The sequence below is a fragment of the Misgurnus anguillicaudatus genome, chromosome 21 (assembly GCF_027580225.2).
Source record: "Misgurnus anguillicaudatus chromosome 21, ASM2758022v2, whole genome shotgun sequence".
Taxonomy (NCBI): Eukaryota; Metazoa; Chordata; class Actinopteri; order Cypriniformes; family Cobitidae; genus Misgurnus; species Misgurnus anguillicaudatus.
In genome coordinates, this window is record NC_073357.2 from 43,522,713 (window position 1) to 43,539,813 (window position 17,101).

Below are 17,101 nucleotides of genomic sequence, written 5' to 3' on the forward strand. Positions count from 1 at the left end.
CATTTATTGCTTACGGTTGTAAGCGGGGCCCAATATTAAGTTTTTGCCACACCTGCCGATGGTGGGTGATTTGAGAACATTTACCAGCCATAAATATCTTTTATTGGCCATGAAACTGTATTTCGCATTATTTTAGCGTAAAAATGTAATGTAAAAAAGTTTATTTGTCCTTATGACGGTGGGATTATTCAGCTTTTATTTTTGTATCATATGTGAGATGAATCTACATTTACGTCTCTCTCTGTGTAACTGCACCTGTCGCAGTATTATTATATGTTTTATTTCTACCGTATTTGTTATTTTAGCATAATCCAGGGAATATTCTAGGGAAAAAGATAAAGTTTAGATGTGTAACTTTAGGTTGCAACATATGTTGATCTTTAGACAGTTTATATATGTATGCAGACCTAAGATGCAAAACCCTCTAAGTGCGTGTTTTCTTGTAAATTAGCATTTTTTATCAAGCTCTTATGTTTAGGTTCAGTGATTTCACTTTAAAGACAATGTAGAGGTTATAAGTCAGTCATTAAAATGACTCATTTTCACTTTAGTCATTTTGTTGGTATTTAACAAATTTGACTGTCTTTTGCTGCAAAACCCTCTAAGTACATGCAAAAAATCTCCACTTCTAACAAAGTCTAAGTAATTTTCCTAATAAATGTAAAATGGTCTCAAATTTGGTTAATATCCTAATATATTCAGTAAAACTCTGTTTACTTGGTAAAAACACATCCATGACATACGCACGTCAGTGATGTGCGGGTCAATGTATAAACAACCTGCACCTGACTGACATTTTCGATCCACTTCCTGTCCTGCATTTTAGTAGTTATTGTTTAAAATAATTAATTGACATCTTTATTTCAAACGACCCCATCGACCGTGACCTGAATATCATAAAAATGTTTTTTGATGACTCCTAACCGCTTATAACTGTGGGTGACCGCAGGCACCCGCTTATTTTGGATCAACCTGCGCATCACTGACGCACACTATTGTTCATCCACTTCCTCTGTGCACTTGGACTTTGCTGAAAAATCTTTTTATTTCTGAATGGCATGGGGCTGGAATTAAATGGATTTGAAGTGAAAGTATTTGATGAATGAACATGCTGAAATTGGTCATTTTTGATTGAGGTTGTGTTCAGTGGCATCTTTTGCATCTGATCTCATCGTGTCTTAAGTTAATTCACTCACATGAATGACAGATCATTTAAACCCTGTATTATGTTACAGTTCCTTGTAAAGTTACCAACCACATTTTATTTACTCACCAAGCCAATTTTTACTATATTTGCACTGCAAGTTTGGACCAGTTTGTATGTTTCCTGCAGGACTACCCAATAACTGTTACTTCATCAGTCATTCCTGCTTGAAACCATGTCCAATGGGATCCCGCGGGTGCCTAGCTCTAGCAATGCAAAGAATCTCTTAATACTACTGGTTTTGTGGATGTGCATGACGTCACATTCGGCATGATACGAGGGGTATGATTTCTGCATGCTTGAAGCCAGCTATCCTACCTCATCCAGTCACTGAGGCACAACTGATTCTTCCGCTACCCTATGCGAAGCACACACAGACCGGGAGTTTTCTACTGCCTTGGGCTGTGCAGCATCCACTTAGGCACTGACAGCGCCTGATAACCCAATCTCCATGGGGCCTGTGGCTGAGACACATCTAACAGACCCATAGTGATGTGATGTAAGTCTTGTGTCTGTGTCCACAGCGGGCTTTTTATTTCTTTTTCTCCCCTTCCTGCCCACACTGTAAGTGCATACTGTCAGAACAGCTGTATGTCTTTAGGAAATCTGTCTTTGATATGTTTGGAGTGAAGGCAAAACCACTCATTTCTCACTAGATGGATGAAGAGTGAGCTGAAAGGTCTCTGTCTGCACTTGATAGAGGCAAGAACTTGAGGAGAGAGAAAGACAGCTGGGAGGGAGTGAACGTGTCTATGTTTGATGAGATTAGCTTGCTGTTAATGGGGTAAGTGGTCCACCAGTGTTGCCGGTGTCATTCCGTGGAAGGAATTTCTCAGGGGTCAAGCTTTTCATGAACTAGCTCGATTATGTTTATAGACTTTTATAGGTAAGAGGCCAGGTGTGTGAACATTTTCGAACAGGATGATCGTTGTCAATGTTATTGTTTTGTTTTAAAATCAAATGTTTTATTTTTGTCTATTTTTTATAGACAAAACATATGTATCAAAGACAAAATAATAATTGACTTCAACAATCTTGTTTAAAGGCTTACATACACCTGACTCTTAATGCAAAGTGTTGCCTTATTGAGCAACAGTAAATATTTGCAGATTTTGTAATTGTGTACAAGTCTTTCAGTTGTATTCAGTGTGAAAAGATAAATTTCAATACCATATAGTCTCAGAAGGATCCTGGTGGATTTCTTTAAAGACCAGTTGGCTGTTTAATGGCTCAGGAGAAACAAGCGTCTCATGAACAACTGTCACAAAACAAAAATAGTTGTTAACTGCACAATATAAAGACAAAAATATAAGTGTTAAAAATATATAAGTGTTGCTGCCTACAGTTTTGGGAAGCCTGGCAGTCCAGGCTCTTGTGGCACTGGACCCACTGATCCACTCCATTTCCATCCCTGTACTGCACTGAAAAAATGATTCATTGAATTTAATCAATTTTTTAAGGTAAGTGGTTGCAATCAATTTATTTAAGCTACATTTAAACAAAAAAGATTAGTAACGTAAAATAAAATATAAAACTTTTGTTTAAACGTAGCTGAAATAAATTGATTGCAACCACTTACCTTAAAAAAATTGATTACATTCAATGAATAATTTTTTTCAGTGTGTTAAAAATAGCATTGCACAAAATATTGATGATCCATAAATGAAACTCTCCTTTTGAATTCTAGACTTCATGAAAATGCTCATACAAACTTCCAGACCTTCCAACCATATTTATTTGGGTTGTTTCAAGAAATGCCGCCGATTCCACAAAAACGCTATCTAAGTCAATTTATTTATATTATATATTTCACAATTGTTTAATTGTTTCAAAGCTGCTTTACATTAATAAAAGCAAGAGAAAATACAGTAAAATTGGTGGACAACAAAAGTTGCAGAGTACAGTGCCTTAGATCAGTGATTCCCATCCGGGGGTACACGTACCCCAGGGGGTACGTGTAGAGTTTCCAGGGGGTACGCGAAAAGATTTACATTTTGCTTTGATCTCATTTACTTTTAATAAAAATGTATTTCGTTTGTCCAGTCATTGACCTACGATTAATTTTTGTGAGGAAAGCACTGTAAAAAGGACAACTTTGTAATTTTAATCTTATCATTAATATAATTAGCCGTCAAGAGTAAATGCGCTGCATGATCCAAAACGCAATAGCGATGTCCAACTCAAGAACGATCTGACTATTTTTAATGAACCTAAATAGTTTCTAAAGATACAAAGTTTATTAACTATAATTAATGTTTAAATAATGTTATAATATTCATTCCCGCTGCCGTTGCATTTTCAAATTATGCAAAAAAACTTTTGCATTGTTTTTGGCTAACATATTTTGTCCCGTATGATGTCTTTTGTATTTATAGAGAATGCCTTAACACATTTTGATTCTCTTTATATTTGAACAGAATAATTTAATTTATTTGCACACTTTAATTATCAGTAACTTAAATTGAGATTTTAGTAAATTTAGGGCATTTACTAAAAAGGACGTAAGAGCTCAATTCCAAATAAGCGCCGGAGTTGAAAATTTGCGTGTGATTTACTACAAAGGCGCAAATAAAATACACAGGCACAATAATGACATAATCACATTTCTCTAATGACCACTGCAATCTACTAAGAGCAGCGCAAATTAGTACAGGGTCGCAAATAAGAGACCTCGGCAGGACATCGCAATGAAAATGCGGACTGCAGAGTGTGAAATTCCAGCTAAGTAAAAGTACACTATGAACCGGAGGACGAAAGATGAAGGGTAAAATAAGTTTTGAAATACCTGATTTTACTTCTCCTCGTGACTTCTCCTCCTCTTTTCTCCAGCAAATTAAACATAGCATGGCTTGGCAAACTATATATTTATTTTAAAGTATGTTCCTCTGGCAAAATGTAATACTCTCCTCGCATTAATGTTAATGTAGGAAAACTTCCACAAATGCATATGCAATAAGGTCGCAAAAATAACACCTTTTCAGAGCTAAATATCTATTGCGTGTCTTTAGTAAGTTCAGTCGTTATTTAACGCCAATATGATGGTTTGCGTAAGCTGTTAGTAAATCTGGCCCTTAAAGGGGTCATTTGATGAATTTTTTTTAATTTGTAAAATACGTCTTTGGCATTCCCAGAGTCCATATGTGAAGTTTTATCTCAAAACACCCTACAGATAATTAATTATAGCATGTCAAAATTGCCATTTTGTAGGCCTGAGCAAAATGTGGCGTTTTTGGGTGTGTCTTTTAAAATGCAAATGAGCTGATAAAATGCAAACACTGATCGCAATGGTAGTGGTTTGTTGAAATAAACATGCTTCATCAGTCAGTGCTTTTTACTTTAATTTTAAAAATAAATTCATTAATTAAAATTACTAATTATTTGTCTTTAAAACACAACTTTGGTTTAGTTTCGATGAAGGGGTACTTGAGCCTTACTGATAGGGCTGTGGGGGTACTTAGGGCTAAAAAGGTTGGGAACCACTGCCTTAGATTAAACTGTACTAGCAAACATAGTAATAATGTAGAATATAGAAGAGGGTTCTAATTCAAAGGCGGTGTGCATGATCTCTGAAAGCCAATGTTGACATTTAAAATCATCTAAACAAACAGTAGGATCTGGACCTTCTTTTGATAGATCCTCCCCACACATACGCAACCCAGGCAATGATGTCGGTTAGTAGACATGCCCCTTATTGCTGATTGGCTACAAGTTTGTTTTGGTACTTGGCCGGACTCCCTTTTCCAAAGTATTTCTCAAAAATCATGCATCCCGCCTTTAAGCCAATGTTAGCTGACCCCATAGGGGTTTAAAAAACTCAGAGAAGAAAAAAAAACACATTTTATTAAGGGAAAAAAAGTAATTTGGAGGGAAAAACCCTTGAACCCAAGCATCGATCCGATACAATTTTGTTAAACAAAACCTAGTTATGCCCACTATAGCTAACGCTAACACTGCAAATCGGAACTCATTTCTTCTTAAAGGAATATTCCATTTTCTTAAAAGAAAAATCCAGATAATTTACTCACCACCATGTCATCCAAAATGTTGATGTCTTTCTTTGTTCAGTCGAGAAGAAATTATGTTTTTTGAGGAAAACATTGCAGGATTTTTCCTCATTTTAATGGACTTTTATAGGGCCCAACACTTAATACTTAACTCAACACTTAACAGTTTTTTCAACAGAGTTTTAAAGGACTATAAACGATCCCAAACGAGGCATTTTAGGAAGAGAGTGAAATCTGGAGCTACAAAAAATTACTGTATGTGGAAAATAATGTTTTTTAACCATAAAGCATGCAAACACATTGTATTATACCAAATACACAAAATAACATTGTTTTTTTTAGCAATGAAATAGATGCTCTTTAAAGAGATTATTTTCTTCATATGTAATATTTTTATATTCTTAGTTTTATTTGTTGCAATGTAAGGAATAATTGATGATGGGCTGTTGAATTATTCAAAAATAATGCACACCCAAGGTGGTTATGCACTGCGTGTGTGCATTATTTTTAAATATTTTAAAAGACCAGAGTCAATTATTTTGCTTATTCCACAGTTACCACAAAAATTGCTCTGTTGGCTATTTTTAAGACATTTGACAGGTTAGGTGTGCAGTTTACCGAAAAATAATCAACATCCGTGGAACATTTCTCAAACAATCAGTATGCATTTGTTCATGTTTTATTAGTCTGAAACACACCATTAAATAATTCTGTCAGTTCATACAGAGCTAGTAGTATATACAGACACAGGTATCGGATCAGTACCCAGTGTTGGCCGTAGGCATGGGCTGGTTACCGGTTTCAAGGTATACCGAGGTTTTAAACAGTCAATGTTTCAAAACCACTAAAGCGTTTTGTGATATTGTTTCCAAAGGTATGAGCTGTGTTTATACAAAATTCATTAAATGATTAAGTCATGTGATTGATTTGATGTTTACATTTAATATACACTACAAAAATATTATATATTTTTTGAAACCATATTATAATTTAAAGGCTTTATTTTTATCTGGCATTTGAAAATAACACATTTTAGTGTTGCAATGGCAATACCGCAACACGTGGTATTTTTGCTAAAGGTTATCATACCACCAGAATCTTATACCGGCCCATGCCTTACTGGCCGATATCCTGAGCCCATCGGTATCGGAAAGAGAAAATGGGTGTCGGAACATATATCGGAATATTTATCTCTCGCTCCGCCTTTCACGCCTCTAACACACATGGGCATACGTGAAAAAGCACGGTGAAATGAAAGTGGGAACTTTCACGCCACTTGGCCGGCACATGTGGACAACCCAGTGCCGACTCGCTGCCTCGCTGTCAGCGGCTGATAGCCAGGCTTTAATGGAAAAGATACAACCCAGCCAAGGACTGAGAATCGTTTTTACGATAAAGTTATATGTTCAGCCTTGAACAACTGGGAGATAATGTTTGGCTTCATTATAATTCCCAGTGTGTTTAAACAGGCAGCCCAGAATGCAAACAAAAGCAGATGAAATTTGAAAAGTATTATCAATATTGCAGATAGCAGATGCCCTTTCCAATCAGAAAAAGCATATCTCGAATGGCAAATTTACGGTTGACTAGTTCATTCGTTTCTATTAGCTTGTTGCATGTTTCTTTCTTTCTCATATATATTTATGTCGAATTTATGAGGAGGCCAAACAAACTACCATTAGATATTCCTTTAATTCAGTAAGCTGGCCTCCTAAAGGTAGCTGGGTGCATTTAAAAGGCATTTGTTTGCTCTGACTGATATTTTTCTGAACTCCCTCCAAAGGACCATTCGTCACGTGCTCCGGCCACAGTCCAGCACGTTTGATGCTGTGTGTTTCTGTGTGTATGTATTACAGACAGAGGCTCTGTGTTTGTTTCTGTGAGCAATTCTTGTTGTGCACCACTGTGGCTCCTTCACACGCCACTCGACGTATTCAGCGATTCTCTTAATAGCAAGCTGCTGGAGCAAAATAATTGTCATTTTCCAGCCACTGGGCCTAAAGTCATATAACATAATGAAATGTCAAAAAAAAAGAGAAGGGGTGGTATGTGTGCAATATGTATGGGTATGTATGTACACATTGGATAGATAGTATACATGTCTGTGTGGTTAAAAACCACACCAGCCAATAGAAATTCTTTGTAGTGATAGTTATACCAGTGTGTGTGTGTGTGTGAGAGAGAGAGAGAGAGAGAGAGCATAGGTATGAAGGGGTATTTGAGAATGCTAGTAGGGCAAAATGTCGAAATGTTGTATATGCCCATGCCAAAGTGTGTTTGTGCCGGCTGAGATATATATCTTGAGGATCCTAATACAACGTTCAATACAATCCTCCCAGATAGATTAGGCTGCTAACAGAGGAAGCCAAGGTGCAACGGGAACCATTGATATGTACCTCTGCACTAAGTGTTCTGGGACAGGCTGATGGGTTGATTTAAGCCAGGATGGGAGCATGTGGAGATAAATGTTAGTGATGTTTCTCTCTCCCTTTTTCTCTCTCTCTTTCCCCTCTCAATTTTTTTCTACTTCAGCAGATCCATCAACTGCTATTGAGGGTAATGAGCAAGGCGTGGAGGTGAGCACATTACAGCGGACTGACCTTGCCCAGAAAAAGTGTGAGCGAGTTAGATGCCCCCTGAAGCCTGTCCCCCCACCTGTAAAGTTATTACAGCCATCGTGTGAGGTTTGAAGGTGTTATGGGTAATTGTTTTTATCTGTTAATACATCTTACTACTAGATTAATAAACAGAACTAAAGGTATGCCATTCACAGGTACTATCAAAAAAAAATTATGTTTCTTTGAGTGACCTGTTATGTCAACAGATGTGGTAGGAATCTATTTGAGAACTACCCAGTCTTACAAAAATATGTACCTATAGTCACATAATTTTTTTTAATCTTTCTTGTGATACTGTCACAAATTTCCGTGTTTTTTTGTGACCGTACCACAAATTTCTGTTTATACTATTTTTTCTGATTTTTATATTTTCTGATTTTTAAACCATTGTCACCTGGCGTTAGGGTTAGAGTTGAGTTTGGGTAAGGATGTCATTATATGTAAATCTAACCCTAAACCGAAGCGACAATGGTAAGAAAAAAAGAAAAAGCAGTTGAGTAACCAATACGTGACAATGATACGATCACGAAAAATCGTGGAAATTTCACAAAAAGAATAAAAAAATTACGTGACTATAGGTACGTAATTTCGTGAGACTGGAACTGTCGTTATTTGATGCTCATATTGATGCAAAAGCTACAATCTCTCAATAAGGTAGCATTGCCTAATGTGCCAAAAAGCTTTTCGAGTTATATGTAAGGAATAATTGACGATGGGCCGTTAAATTATTGGAAAATAATGCACACCCAAGTAATGCGGCACGATGCAAAGTGTAGGTTGTGCATTATTTTCAAATAATTTAGAGGACCGGAGTCAGTTATTCTGCTTCAATGATGCGCGGGTCAATGTATAAACAACCAGCACCCAACGTTTTCAACTAACCGCCCGCAACTCGGACTGCAAATAAAATTAAAAATAAATATTGTACCTGGCTCGCATTTTTTAAAAGTAGTAATTATTAAAATAGTTAATTGGCATCTTTATTTCAAACGACCCGACCGACCACGACCCGAAAATCATTAAAAATATTTTTGGATAACTCAGGACCGCAGGCACCCGCTCATTTCGGATCAACCCACGCATAACTGTTCTCCTTATATCATGGTTACCACAGACATTGCTAATGCTGCATTTACACCAGTCGCGGTAGAGGCGTCAAGCGCGAGTGATTTCAATGTTAAGTCAATGTGAAGATGCGTTGACGCCCATCTGGAGGTCTTGCGGTTCGAATGAGGCGTTTAGCGTGGCGTGGTAGATGCGATTCCGCCTCATTTGTGCGTCTAGTTCGGCGCTTATTTAGCGTTGCCACGGCAAACATGCGAGTTGGAAAATTTCAACTTTGGCGGAAAAACACGCCGCGTTAACCAATCAGGAGCTTGCTCTAGTAGTGACGTGATTACATAAAGCAAGCAAAGTCGCAGAAGCCCCTCCCATGACGCAAATTTCCGCGTGAATGTCTCGATGACTAGAATTTCACGCGCCACTTTCACACGCGAATGAAACGAGTAAAATCAAACTGTTCAAGCGGCAAACTAGGCGCGGTACACGTGATTTTGACACCTCAAACACGGCTGGTGTGAACCCACGGTAAGACACTGCTCTGGTGGTTATTTTAAAACATTTGACAGGTCAGGTGTGCGTTTATCGAAAATAATGCATACCCATGGAACATCCAATCAGATTACAGCATTCAACAGCCCCGTGGTATGAATATATTTGGTGTTCCTGTAGCTCAGCTGGTAAAGCATTGCGTTAGCAGCCTAAAACCTAGTGGGTTCCATTATAGGGCATACACCTGCTGATAAAATGTATACCTTGTAATGCACTGTAAGTCGCTTTGGATAAAACCGTCTGCCAAAATGCGTAAATGTAAATACATTAATACGCTGCTTGATGACAAATTTAGGCGTTCAGGATTGGCCGGTGGCTTGTTTTGATGCCTGTGTGTCTGGGTGAGAACTGAGAGGTTGCGGCTCTAATGAAGACACGAGTTTATTGACAGTGAAAGAGTTTGGCTGTATCTGCAGTGGGCTGCCTGCTGCCTGTGATATACTGGAGCCAGAGTCTAGTCAAGGCTGACATACACCATCCAGTGCTGACAGCAACCCCCCCAACACACACACACATGCACAGCTGCTCTGAAGCGGTAAAACACACACAAATACAACTATTTTAGACACATATATTTACACATACACATTTATACTGACCTTCTTGCCTTTTACCGATTAATTCAGGGCATAAACATCATGTGCTCCGCTTAAGCTGGGGAAAGTTCCATGTGTTAAATATTTCTGTGAAATCTACTCCTCTTGCATGTCAAAACACATCTGTCAGCATTACAGCATCCAGACCCCTCAGTATCAGCAAGATAGAAACACAGGATACAATCCCAGATGGGAATTTTTTTGGTTCCTGTTTAATTCATCTTTGCAACAGTGCATCGTTTCAAGTGCTATTTATTTATATTCTGGACGCTCAGTTGTCGATTAGTTTTCTTGTTGTGTCTCTTCACGTAGCTAGACGTGAAAGTTCCAGTACACAAAAAATAGCCGAATGTTATATTTTGGCCTTAACCTGTCTTAGCTGTATAACATGTGTCACTTTCTAAGAAAAAATGCACAGTCTTAAAGCTCACATAACACATGCTGTTTCTGCATTACTAATGTTAATGTGGAGTACCTATAGAGTAGTATTACATCCTTTATATCTCCGAAGAGTCTTTAGTTAGAATCAGATTTATAAAAGAAAAATTTGCTTACTGAATCTTTCCGATTACGTACGAAAAAATAAAGAAGGTGGAGTTACTATCGCGGGAGGAGCGAGTACGAGTCATGCAACAATGCAACACTGACTGGATAACTTATGATTTACTACATGTTTGTGTCATTTATATAATATGCACTTGCCTATTTCCAACATAACACAGAAGTCTTACTTAACGCATGCAACTCATGACCTGGTTGGGAAAATCCAGCGCATCAAACACACACGCAAAACTCCGCTGCTACCCCGGATAATAAACTATATCCATTGTTTCCATAAGGCCGACTTTCTTCTCCGTACATCCAAAAACACACTTCTTTTTTCATGCCATTGTTGAGTTTTGAAATTAAACAAAGCTGTCGCATGATCTGATGTTTTTAAGTTCTATCGTCTCCAGCTGATCGACGGGTGGGCGGGGTTTTCTGGGGGAAGTGCCCATAAAAAGAAGTGATACGTATAGAAACCCCTGAAACGTCAGCTTGACCCATAATCGAAAAAAACTTGTACGAACCCTGGCGAAGTACATTCGGCACAGAAATACTCTGTAAAACTGCTTTTTTGACACTTTGCCTACGTTTAGCATGAGGAAACAACTCTACAACTGTGTTAATAAGTCAGAATGCATGAAATACCATTGAACCACATCTTTAAATATAAATAGTTTCATAATCTTATATTATTTAATTTTGTAGCCTGTACACTATTATCCACAAAGTCAAGTCAGAATGATTTATAGAGAAATAGAAGTATGTCAAGACCCTTGATGCATGTAAAATTTGCATCTTTGCTTATTTTCTTTAGATAATATAAAACTCAAACCTATCGAAGGGCTGCAATATTTTGCTGCGACCGCTCGTATAGTCTTTATTAAAGGTCATCACTAACACACAAGTCACCTATGTGTTTCACGCTGCTTGTTTTTCACATATAGCCTGTCTCCATGTCAGATTAAAGAGAAAGTAAGGAAGCTTGCAGGAAGAATAAAGAACTCTTTCCAAGAAGTATTAGTTCCTTTTTAATTTTAGCGGGATGAGGAACCCAGAATTTAAATGAAAGAATCGGTTTTCATCCAGCTAATAGTAATCCATAATCCAGGCAACGTGTCTTAACCACAATGTGGTTGGTCTGATTAACTTTAATGCATTTCCTCTCAATTTATTGAAATGTTAGAATGAGCACATTTAGTTTGAAATTCTCTCTCTCTCTTTGACTCTCATCCTCTGTCGTTATATCTCTCTATGTGAGAGATGGAGGAGGAAATATAACTTTAAGAGCAGGAATAGAATGATGGCGGAGTCATTAAATTTGTTTCATTCCCTCCGACAACGGGGGGTATGTCAGCCCGTCGAAGATGCATTTTAAGGATAGTGTTGGGTCTTTAATATTTCAGATGATTTAAAAACGGCAGCGAAAGGGAAAAAAAGGGGGCAAAAATGCCGTGTTGAAAAAAATAATTAAACAGGCGAGTTTCATTTTCTGCCACACTTCAAATGAATTTCTGTAATGATCTCAAAACCTGGCAATGGCAAATCCAATCAAACAATATCTAGTGGGTTTCATTTTCCCCGGCATAGCGATGACCCCCTTTGTCAAAGGGTGAGCCGGGGAGACTGTAGGTCGCCATTGCCATCCAAATGAAGGAGACAATTTAGTGTAGTTAAAGCTATTATCCCTGTGGGTGTGTGTGTGTGTTTCTATGCCTGTGTGTGCATTGACATGGTATAGCTTTATCATTTTAGGGCTTTCATATGAGTCATTGTAAATGATGCCACAGAAGGTCAATTACCAAGTTTAAAATGGTTCATGGGGGGAAAACTCACTGTTTTTCTGTTTGCAGTCCCCTTTTTTCCTTCTTCCTTATCTCCATTTATTTAAAAACTTAAAAAAATCATTCAGTCTGGGTATGTCATTAATATAATATGCCATAAATAATGTTCAGGCCTCTGTGTTTGAAGAGTGCGACATGAGCCCGTTGTTTTTACTCTTTTTTACCTTTAACCATTTGAGGGGTAATCACGCATAAGGAGAAGAATAAGCCACGAATGAATGAGCAGCAATGGTCCACTGACCTTTTACTGCTCATTATTGGACAAACCCAGAAGAAAAAAAAAGAACAAAATCTCCTAAATCTTTAGGGGATCTTGAATCGCTGCTGTGAGCGTTGTTCTGCGATTGTGTGACTTGCAATATTATTGTATTATTGAGTGTGTAGTGATGCTCCAGTTGCAGGACGGATGTTGGAGGTCTGACTTTGAGGTTGGGGTTTTGTTGCAGTAATCTTTGTCACCAGGGGGGCAGTCTGCTGCGTTTGGCCTTTAGGCCTGCAGGTGTGCAGTTCTCCACTCTCAGCTACCAGCAATAAGCACATATTACAGCAGGCATCGAGAGACTAGTTGCTACACTAAACGTACGCCTTCATATACGTGCAGATGTTGGGGGAGATTGAAAGAGAGAGAAAGTGAGAGAGACACGGTCTGTGGTTCTGTAAACTTTTGAGATCACCTAACTACGAAAACTTCATAACATGACAGCGTGTGCGCGCACATACAGACACACGGGAAAATATGCCAAACAAGCATTACACTAATCACTACTTTGAAATAGAGAGGCTATTTATATATTATGCATTGTGCACTATGTGCAGTCCTCGGAGAGCAGAAAAAAGAAAAATTGATATCAGAGGAAAATGAACACTCTGTAAACCACATTAACTAGCTCAGGTTTGGGTGCACATGCTGACTGCCAAATGGGACACCCCTGCAGAAAACAAAATGGTCTCTTCCACAATTAATGTGGCGCACCTGTGATGGTTGATAAAGACTGCCGCACTGTGCACAGGTGTGGAACATTAATTCTGGGGGTGTTCCTTGAAAAGACGAGCCCCCCTCCACCTCTACCACCAGCACCTCTCCGCCCTCCACCCTCTCCTCCCCCACCTTTGGAGAGCGAAAAACCGAGAAAACAACGCCGCCGTTCATTCAGAGTGATCTGTGTGCAAAAGTATGCAAATGAATATGCGGCATGCTAATCAATCCTGTCCTTCACACAGACTGAAGGAGGAATATGGAGAATTAGGGAGTGAACCAGGGCCTGGGAGAAAATATGGGACGGGGGGAAATTAACTGGGGTGTTTTGGGAACGTTTTCGGGGTTTTTAAATGCTTCCTCATTATTTACGATCATGAGAAATAAAGTTAGTTTGGGTAAGTGATTGGTCGGCAGTTGTTCCTTACAACATAAAATCATTTAAAACCAATATTAAACACATAAGTTTAGCTGGTGCCTTAATTCTTTAAATTAAATTAAGTGGTGATAAAGTTTCAAGCTGTATTAATAAGTTTTTTCTTGCATTTAATTACTGATGAAAATTGAAAACATAAGTTACCAAAAAACATTGGCCCCTTTTGACTTAAGCCCTGTTCGGACAGGATTAGTTTAACAGGGTGACCTCTGAGAAAATTGTGCTTTTCCGAGGTCCCGTCCGAATCGGCCATGTTTGTGTTTCTCTCTGACGACCTCAGTAAGAATTCCAGAGCAATTTACCTACTGTTTTTGGCCGAACTCAGAGGTCCTCTGACAAATTTAATCCCGTCCAGATGCAAATGTCCGTGTTTGCCCGCAATATCTTTTGAAAACGCTGTTCATTTTGTGTTTTGGCCAATTTGATCTGCCGTAAGGTCTTACTAACGCAGGTATATTGTATTTCCTGAGTCCCATATTTCATTTCGATATGGGTGCTTTTTCCCATTCGGCGAAATAAAAAAATTAAACCAAGACGAGCTGAATATTAAACGCTGTTAAGACTGGCCACTGTAATATCAGTAACGTAATAAGGTTAGAAACTCTGTTCATACTGTAATGGTAATGTTAATTAATAAAGATAATACATTTCTTTGGGTTTATTATAAGCAGCCACTTATTTAAAAAACATAGGCTACTTTAGTAGGATTTGAATGTTTTATTTTGATTTGTTAAAATTAAATGAATAAATTACATGTTCTGTAATAATTGTACATTTAAAGCGAAATATTAAACATCACAAACACGTGCATCCAGAGCATGAGATCTTCTGCAATGCCCAAATACATGGAACAGACACTCCCACGTGGAATAACCCCATCCGAATCGGTACATAAAAATCACAGATGTCGTGGGGGACACGTTAAAACTCAAACGTTATTTGGAAAACTAATCCTGTTCGAATAGGGGTTTAGACTGTAAATACCATAGACTGTAAAAAAAAGATGAACGACGCCTGTTCGCTCTCTTCCATTGGTGAAAAGTGAAGCCGCCAGTGTCCCGATACTGCACTGACATCTTGGGTCTTGAGTCTGCGCAGTAGCGATTTCGGGACCAGTCCTGCGCAGTAGTGAGCAGGAAGTAAAGCCGCAAAATCAAGACCCCGCCCTCGCTCTAGCAAAATGCGCATATCACACAATATCATAGCTGTCAATCATGACGTGATACCACCGTTTTTATATCATTAAATAACTAACTAAAAACAAACTTATTTTAAAAACAAACATTTGAATTTACATCAGCGTGATAAAAACTACAGTAAATAACAGAAAACAGCTTCGGAAAAAAGATAATTGAAGTGTAATTAAATTGTTTAGTTGGTCTCAAGTCCCATTGAATAACATGGAGAGGCGGGGTTTATGACCTATACTGGGACCAGTCACTGGGGGGCGATTGAGACGTTTAGACTTCACTTTTCAGGGCTTGTGCGGCACGCTTGGTAAATACACAAAACCATTTTTATTTTATTTTGTGGCATTTTTTTTTTATATCATAGTCATATAGGTTTTGAACAACAATTTGGTAAATAAATGATGACATAATGGGGGAGGGGGTTAACAATCCCTTTAAGTCAAATAAATGGACACAAAAATATATTGTAAGAACAGATACAGTTTTATAATACAACAGCACGTTGGAAATAAATGTTAACCCACTCAAAAAAGAAAAGGATGGAGATCAGTGTACGTGGGTCGGGCAAAACAGGTGGACGTGTGTATCTGTGTTGTACAGTTTGTTGAGATATGGTTGTAGTTATCGATAAATGCATCCGTGTTGGGCGTTTAACCATACATCAGCAACGTCTGAATTTTATCAAATAATCAGAGTATTGAGCTGGTGCCTGCCTACCATGGTATTGACTGAAGAGTGTGAAAGGGGTAATAAATTACTACACGGGGAGTGGGGTGTGTGTGTGTGTGCATGTGTGCGTGACAGATTCTGTGGTGATCTCAGATGTCACAGAGCAGCAAACCACAACCTGCATTATAGCTTCTCAACCTCTCAGCATGAGCGTCTGCAATATTACAAATGCTAATATAGCGCTAAACTGATTAATAATTAAACAATTACGGTCGTGAATCAATAACTTCTGCACTTTTTTCCATTTGTAAATTACAGCAAATAAACAAGGACAGAGAATTACAAAGTCAAATTCGAAAAGGGAAACAAGTCATATTCGTTTCATCTGTCTATAAAACGAGGGGGGGAAATAAACATTAAAAATGCTCTTTGGGAAAGTTTTCCTCTCTATAATTAGCAGAAGTAGACCACTATCTGTGTTTTTTTTTTCTTAATAAAAATCTGTTTCGATCTCTCATACAGTATGCTGTCTTTTTTGCAACGAGCGCCATAGATCAACTCTTTCCAGACAAACTCTAGTTGTGAGAGCCGTGTGAGCTGTCCCCAATGGGATGTTATTAGACACTTGTGAACCAACATAATAGTACGGTCTGTTTCCAGTTAATAAGTATCATTGCTTAATACAATACACTTGCCAGCAGAGACAAGTGAGTCCTGACGTGTAATAAAGTGTTGTTACGTAGATTTATTTCACAGCATTGGGCTCTATAAAACTTCCATGACTAAAGCAAATGAAGCCACTTTTAGGCAGGTGCTGATAAGATGATATTGCGGCTGTTTGCATTAGCTGATATTGCTGCACACCTTGCTTTGAAGTGAGCTGAATAGATCTTTGCTGCCTTTCTGTGTGATAAAACAAATTTCTTAATGTGTGTGATTTGACTATTTTCTAATACCATTACAGTCTATCTCACTCTCTCTCTGTGTTCGCACGCGCACACACACACACACACACCTCATCTGTCCTTTGCTGATGCCATAGCAGTAAGTACATAGGCTAGGGACAAGGATAAAAGCATAAACAAATCTCCGATAAAAAATATGACATGGATATCAGCATGCAAAAGAAGCTGAAAGCTGGGAACGCAGACAGCCAGATTAATGATAAATTACAAGGACTAGCCTTGTTTATAGTAGTAATTTTCCCTCCCTGCACCTGCTCGCTTTCCCCCTGGCCTAAAGCTGCTGCTCGCTCTCTCTCCCTTGTTCTCTGTTCCTCTCTCCATCGCATCATCCACCCATCCTTGGCAATGCTTTGTGATACCAAACTGATATGACACAGGAGGAAATATAGCACTGGTTTAAACTTGATTTAAAAATGTGTAATTGGAATAATCTCCAAATTGTCTG

General features: G+C 38.3%; 1 protein-coding gene across 10 annotated transcripts in view; it reads left to right on the forward strand.

Moving 5' to 3' along the window:
• The window catches only part of znf536 (zinc finger protein 536), a 374,641-nt gene that overhangs the window by 103,767 nt on the left and 253,773 nt on the right, over nt 1–17,101 (forward strand). For 6 of the 10 annotated variants that reach the window (XM_055208275.2, XM_055208292.2, XM_055208265.2 and 3 more), the window contains one exon: nt 7,741–7,909. The gene's annotated coding sequence lies outside the window, so the exon portion shown is untranslated. The remainder of the gene's footprint in view (nt 1–7,740; nt 7,910–17,101) is intronic. The other 4 variants (XM_055208283.2, XM_055208322.2, XM_055208311.2 and 1 more) reach the window with 1 other exon arrangement.